Here is a 7,049-nt window from a genome sequence, read left to right on the forward strand (position 1 = left end):
TTTCCCTTCCAAGCTTTATAATGGCAGTGAATGGGTGATTTTTGTCAATGGTTTAAAAGAAGCCAAATAAAGTGCATCCATCTATAATAGAATGTGCCTCATACGGCTTTGAGGGGTGAATAAAGGCTTCCTGTAGTGAATCGATGCGTCGATAAATTAGTCCACATAACATCAGTGATTCAACTATAAATTAAAACACAAAAATAACAACAATTTCATAGTGTGAATACTTTTTTTCACGGACTGTACAAGGCTGACATTGCAGACTAGTGAGACTGGGTTGCACTCTCTCTAGGTTGCTACAACATGCAGACACTTTCTCCAATGTTGCTGGAGCTCTGAAACATGGGTGACATCTTGACTTAGCAGAGCTCTCCATACATTCTGGATTCGCCTAGACAACAAACTGGTCTGCGACTGCAGCCTCAAGGTTAACCTGTTACTATGGAAACAAGTCAGCCAATAAAAAAACAGCAGACGGTTGCTATGTTGACTGCACCCTTTTTGTTTTAAGGATGACCTATTTTTTTTTTCCCAGAGCAAGTCAGATGCATGCTTGTGACACCTTCACACATAAACACACACAGGGACAGAGTAAGAGCGGTAGGACAGCAGGTTACACTTTTACAAACACAAGTTCGTGTGTTCTGGTAGAGGATTTGAATGAAATAAAAGAAAAAATCCCATGACCTCCTCCATCTGTTTGTAATGTATTCTTACTGTGAAATGCGACGAGATTTTGTCTCAATGAAGGGGAATTCTTAAATACCATACCATGACAGTGAGGTAGTTGTCATAGGAGCAGCATGTACCACAGTGAAAGGCTGATGTGACTGCAGCTTCAATGGCTAATTAGGGTAAACAAAGAACTCCAATGCAATCCCTCATCTACCTGAGTGTATAAACTAATCAAACCCAGTTTAATCAGAGCCTAATCACATCCAGATTTGGAATGAGAAATGTCCTCTGGAATATTTGCTGAACCTTTTGCGTTGATGCCTACAGACTTGCAAAATGCAAATCTAACACAGGCGCACATCTGTTTCCTTTTAAGTCAGTAAGTCGGAGGAGCAAGACTTGCCAATGCGAGATCTCACGTCTGTGAACATCTTTGTTGCTGTAAAAATCCATGGTTCTTTTTAAATAAGCTTATTAATACTGAACTAAGAAATATTTAGTTCCTCTTTTGCCATTCATTTGTCCCCAGAGACAGAAATATTTACTGAAAACAGATCTGCAAGTTCTTAAAGGTAATAATAATAATAACTAGAATGTACATTTCCTGAAGAAAATGTGAGTGGTGCTTGCAGTGGCAAAACTCGCCCCTCTGTTGCTAGGGTGTTGCAATGAGGTTGCTATGGTGGTTACTAGGGTGGTTGCTAGGGTCCACATGATGGTTGCTAAGGTACCAAGGGTGGTTGCTAGGGTAATCTGGGTGGTTGCTAGGGTCCCCGTAATGGTTGCTAGGGCCGTTGCTAAGGTACACAGGGTGGTTGCTAGGGTAATTGGGGTGGTTGCTAGGGTGTTGCTATGTGGTTGCTAGGGTACCCACGGTGGTTGCTAGGGCGGTTGCTAGGGTCCCCATGATGGTTGCTAGGGCCGTTGCTAGGGTACCCAGGGTGGTTGCTAGGGTAATCGGGGTGGTTGCTAGGGTGTTGCTATGTGGTTGCTAGGGTACCCGGGGTGGTTGCTAGGGTGGTTGCTAGGGTCCCCATGATGGTTGCTAGGACCGTTGCTAGGGTACTCAGGGTGGTTGCTAGGGTAATTGGGGCGGTTGCTAGGGTCTTGCTATGTGGTTGTTAGGGTACCCGGGGTGGTTGCTAGGCAATTGCTATGGTAACCAGGGTGGTTGTTATGATGTTACTTGGTGGTTGGTAGTTGTCACAGATGGTCACAATGTAGTTATTATAGAGTTTTTTAGCACATTTGAGCACTTAGCTAATCACTATTAGCATGTAGCTAATCACTGCTAGCATGACTAGCATGTTGGAAGTCCAGTGTGCTAGCATGAGTAAAAAAATCCAACCGCCATTTCTGTACGATGTTCTGATGCAGAGATATAGGTCGTGCAAATCGGTTGCTAGGGTACTCCATTTGGTTGCTAGGGAGTGGCCTGGCAGCTGCCAATGATGATACTCCAAAGGCTGCTCGCCAATATAAACCAACCCCCATGCCTCTACGATGTACTGATACTGAGATATAGATCTTGCAAAACGGTTGCTAGGGTACTGTGTTTGGTTGCTAGGGAGTGGCCTGGCAGCTGCCAATGATGTGCTCCAAAGTTTGCTTGCCAATATAAACCAACCCCCATGCCTCTATGATATTCAGATTTGAAGATATCTCTTTATGCTTTTGGTCGCTAGGGAGCTCCAAATGGTTGCTAGGGCGTGGCTATGAAGTGTTGAAGGTGATTCGTGATTGGCCATTTGCTGCCCCGAATCAAACGAGCCCACCCTCATGTTTCTATGACACTTCTATCCAAAGATATTCATTTTATATTTTTCAATGGAAGTCAATGGAGCTTGTTGCTATGGTGCTCTATATGGTTGCTAGGGCGTGGCTTGATAGCTTTATAATGATCATGAGAGTCTGATTGGTTGCCTGATTGAAATGAGCCCACCCCCTTGTCTCTATGACACTGTGATGCAGAGTTATATTCAATACAAAATCCCTATGTAATTTCCCATTGTAGCCCTCCCTATACTTTGTATTAGGGGCAATTTAGGGGGGCTCTTGCGCCCCAGGGGTACAACTTATACCCCAATGCGGGGTATGTTCTTGCACAGCCTGATAGCCTCTCCAAATGTGGTGATTCGCGTGTTTCTGCGAAATTCTGTCTCTGAGCTATGATCCGTCAAAGTTGACCCCAATGTTAAGTCTATGGGTTTGATCGCCCGATTTTTCGCCCGGTGTACGAACATCGTACGCCCGATCGCTTATAAAAGTCATAGCACACCATTCCCGATTAGGCCGCACGATTTGACGCCTGTTTCGTTGGTCTGTGACTAAAACTGCGGGACTAGTTACGCGCCGAAATTTGTACGGATCTAGAAGAAGAAGAATAATAAGTATGTGAGATAATAATAGTGATGCTTTGCCTCCGGCAAGCACCACTAACTAGAATGTACATTTCCTGAAGAAAATGTGAGTGGTGCTTGCAGTGGCAAAACTCGCCCCTCGGTTGCTAGGTTGTAGCAATGAGGTTGCTAGGGTGGTTGCTAGGGTCCCCCGGGTGGTTGCTAGGGTCCCCATGATGGTTGCTAGGGCGGTTGCTAGGGAACCCAGGGTGGTTGCTAGGGTAATCGGGGTGGTTGCTAGGGTGTTGCTATGTGGTTGCTAGGGTACCCGGTGTGGTTGCTAGGGCGGTTGCTAAGGTCCCAAAGATGGTTGCTAGGGCCGTTGCTAGGGTACCCAGGGTGGTTGCTAGGGTAATCAGGGTGGTTGCTAGGGTGTTGCTATGTGGTTGCTAGGGTACCCGGGGTGGTTGCTAGGGCGGTTGCTAGGGTCCCCATGATGGTTGCTAGGGCCGTTGCTAGGGTACCCAGGGTGGTTGCTAGGTTAATCGGGGTGGTTGCTAGGGTGTTGCTATGTGGTTGCTAGGGTACCCGGGGTGGTTGCTAGGGTGGTTGCTAGGGTCCCCATGATGGTTGCTAGGGCCGTTGCTAGGGTACTCAGGGTGGTTGCTAGGGTAATCGGGGTGGTTGCTAGGGTGTTGCTATGTGGTTGCTAGGGTACCCGGGGTGGTTGCTAGTGCGGTTGCTAGGGTCCCCATGATGGTTGCTAGGGCCGTTGCTAAGGTACCCAGGGTGGTTGCTAGGGTAATCTGGGCGGTTGCTAGGGTGTTGCTATGTGGTTGCTAGGGTACCCGGGGCGGTTGCTAGGGCGGTTGCTATGGTAACCTGGGTGGTTGCTAGGCAGTTGCTACGGTACTTGGGGTGGTTGCTAAGGTGTTGCTAGGCGGTTGCTAGGGTGTTTTGGCTGGTTGCTAGGCAGTTGCTATGGTCTCCTGGGTGGTTGCTATGATGTTACTAGGTGGTTGGTAGTTGTCACAGATGGTCACTATGTAGTTATTATAGAGTTCTTAGCCCATTTGAGCACTTAGCTAATCACTATTAGCATGTAGCTAATCACTGCTAGCATGACTAGCATGTTGGAAGTCCAGTGTGCTAGCATGAGTCAAAAAATCAAACCGCCATGTCTGTACGATGTTCTGATGCAGAGATATAGGTCGTGCAAAACGGTTGCTAGGGTACTCCATTTGGTTGCTATGGAGTGGCTTGGCAGCTGCCAATGGTGATACTCCGAGGCTGCTCGCCAATATAAACCAACCCCCATGCCTCTACGATGTTCTGATGCAGAGATATAGATCTTGCAAAACGGTTGCTAGGGTACTGTGTTTGGTTGCTAGGGAGTGGCCTGGCAGCTGCCAATGGTGATACTCCAATGGTTGCTTGCTAATATAAACCAACCCCCATGCTTCTATGTCTTTCAGATGTTAAGATATCTATCTTTGGATTTAGGTTGCTAGGTAGCTCTTAATGGTTGCTAGGGCGTGGCTATGAAGTGTTGAAGGTGATTCGTGATTGGCCATTTGCTGCCCCGAGTCAAACGAGCCCACCCTCATGTTTCTATGACACTTCTATCCAAAGTTATTCATTTGATCTTTTTCAATGGAAGTCTATGGAGCTTGTTGCTATGGTGCTCTATATGGTTGCTAAGGCGTGGCTTGATAGCTTCATAATGATCATGAGAGTCTGATTGGTTGCCTGATTCAAATGAGCCCTCCCCCTTGTCTCTATGACATTGTGATACGGAGTTATGTTCAATGCAAAATACCTATGTGATTTCCCATAGTAGGAAAAACACAGTGTTTCATGGGCGATCCCTCACCATACTATGTCAATGGGGCAACTTTGGGGGTCTCTAGCGCCCCAGGGGTACAACTTTTACCCCACTTCGAGGTATGTTCTCGCACAGCCTGATAGCCTCTCCAAATGTGGTGATTTACGTGTTTCTACGAAATTCCCTCTCTGCGCTACGATCCGTCAAAGTTGACCGCAATGTTAAGTCTATGGGTTTGATCGGCCATTTTTTCGTACGATGTACGATCATCGTACGCCCGATCGCTTATAAAAGTCATAGCACGCGTCTCCTCAATAGGCCGCACGATTTGACGCCTCTTTTGTGGGTCTGTGACCAACGGTGCGGGACGAGTTACGCGCCAAACTTTCGGCGGAAGAAGAAGAAGAATAATAACTAGAATGTACATTCCTGAAGAAAATGTGAGTGGTGCTTGCAGTGGCAAAACTCGCCCCTCTGTTGCTAGGTTGTAGCAATGAGGTTGCTAGGGTGGTTGCTGGGGTACCCAGTGTGGTTACTAGGGTCCCCCGGGTGGTTGCTAGGGTCCCATGATGGTTGCTAGGGCGGTTGCTAGGGAACCCAGGGTGGTTGCTAGGGTAATCAGGGTGGTTGCTAGGGTGTTGCTATGTGGTTGCTAGGGTACCCGGGGTGGTTGCTAGGGCGGTTGCTAGGTCCCCATGATGGTTGCTAGGGCCGTTGCTAAGGTACCCAGGGTGGTTGCTAGGGTAATCGGGGCGGTTGCTAGGGTGTTGCTATGCGGTTGCTAGGGTACCCGGGGTGGTTGCTAGGGTGGTTGCTATGTAACCTGGGTGGTTGCTAGGTAGTTGCTACGGTACTTGGGGTGGTTGCTAAGGTGTTGCTAGGCGGTTTGCTAGGGTGTTTTGGCTGGTTGCTAGGCAGTTGCTATGGTATCCTGGGTGGTTGCTATGATGTTACTAGGTGGTTGGTAGTTGTCACAGATGGTCACTATGTAGTTATTATAGAGTTCTTAGCCCATTTGAGCACTCAGCTAATCACTATTAGCATGTAGCTAATCACTGCTAGCATGACTAGCATGTTGGAAGTCCAGTGTGCTAGCATGAGTCAAAAATCCAACCGCCATGTCTGTACGATGTTCTGATGCAGAGATGTAGGTCGTGCAAAACGGTTGCTAGGGTACTCTGTTTGGTTGCTATGAGTGGCCTGGCAGCTGCCAATGACGATACTCCAAAGTCTGCTCGCCAATATAAACCAACCCCCATGCCTCTACGATGTACTGATGCTGAGATATAGATCTTGCAAAACGGTTGCTAGGGTACTGTGTTTGGTTGCTAGGGAGTGGCCTGGCAGCTTCCAATGATGTGCTCCAAAGTCTGCTTGCCAATATAAACCAACCCCCATGCCTCTATGATATTCAGATTTGAAGATATCTCTCTATGCTTTTGGTCGCTAGGGAGCTCCAAATGGTTGCTAGGGCGTGGCTATGAAGTGTTGAAGGTGATTCGTGATTGGCCATTTGCTGCCCCGAATCAAACGAGCCCACCCTCATGTTTCTATGACACTTCTATCCAAAGATATTCATTTTATATTTTTCAATGGAAGTCAATGGAGCTTGTTGCTATGGTGCTCTATATGGTTGCTAGGGCGTGGCTTGATAGCTTTATAATGATCATGAGAGTCTGATTGGTTGCCTGATTGAAATGAGCCCACCCCCTTGTCTCTATGACACTGTGATGCAGAGTTATGTTCAATACAAAATCCCTATGTAATTCCCATTGTAGCCCTCCCTATACTTTGTATTAGGGGCAATTTTGGGGGGCTCTTGCGCCCCAGGGGTACAACTTATACCCCAATGCGGGGTATGTTCTTGCACAGCCTGATAGCCTCTCCAAATGTGGTGATTCGCGTGTTTCTGCGAAATTCTGTCTCTGAGCTACGATCCGTCAAAGTTTGACCCCAATGTTAAGTCTATGGGTTTGATCGCCCGATTTTCGCCCGGTGTACGAACATCGTACGCCCGATCGCTTATAAAAGTCATAGCACACCATTCCCGATTAGGCCGCACGATTTGACGCCCTGTTTCGTTGGTCTGTGACTAAACTGCGGGACTAGTTACGCGCCGAAATTTGTACGGATCTAGAAGAGAAGAATAATAAGTATGTGAGATAATAATAGTGATGCTTTGCCTCCGGCAAGCACCACTAATAATA

This window comes from Carassius auratus, unplaced genomic scaffold (assembly GCF_003368295.1).
Source record: "Carassius auratus strain Wakin unplaced genomic scaffold, ASM336829v1 scaf_tig00039765, whole genome shotgun sequence".
In the NCBI taxonomy this organism is placed as follows: Eukaryota; Metazoa; Chordata; class Actinopteri; order Cypriniformes; family Cyprinidae; genus Carassius; species Carassius auratus.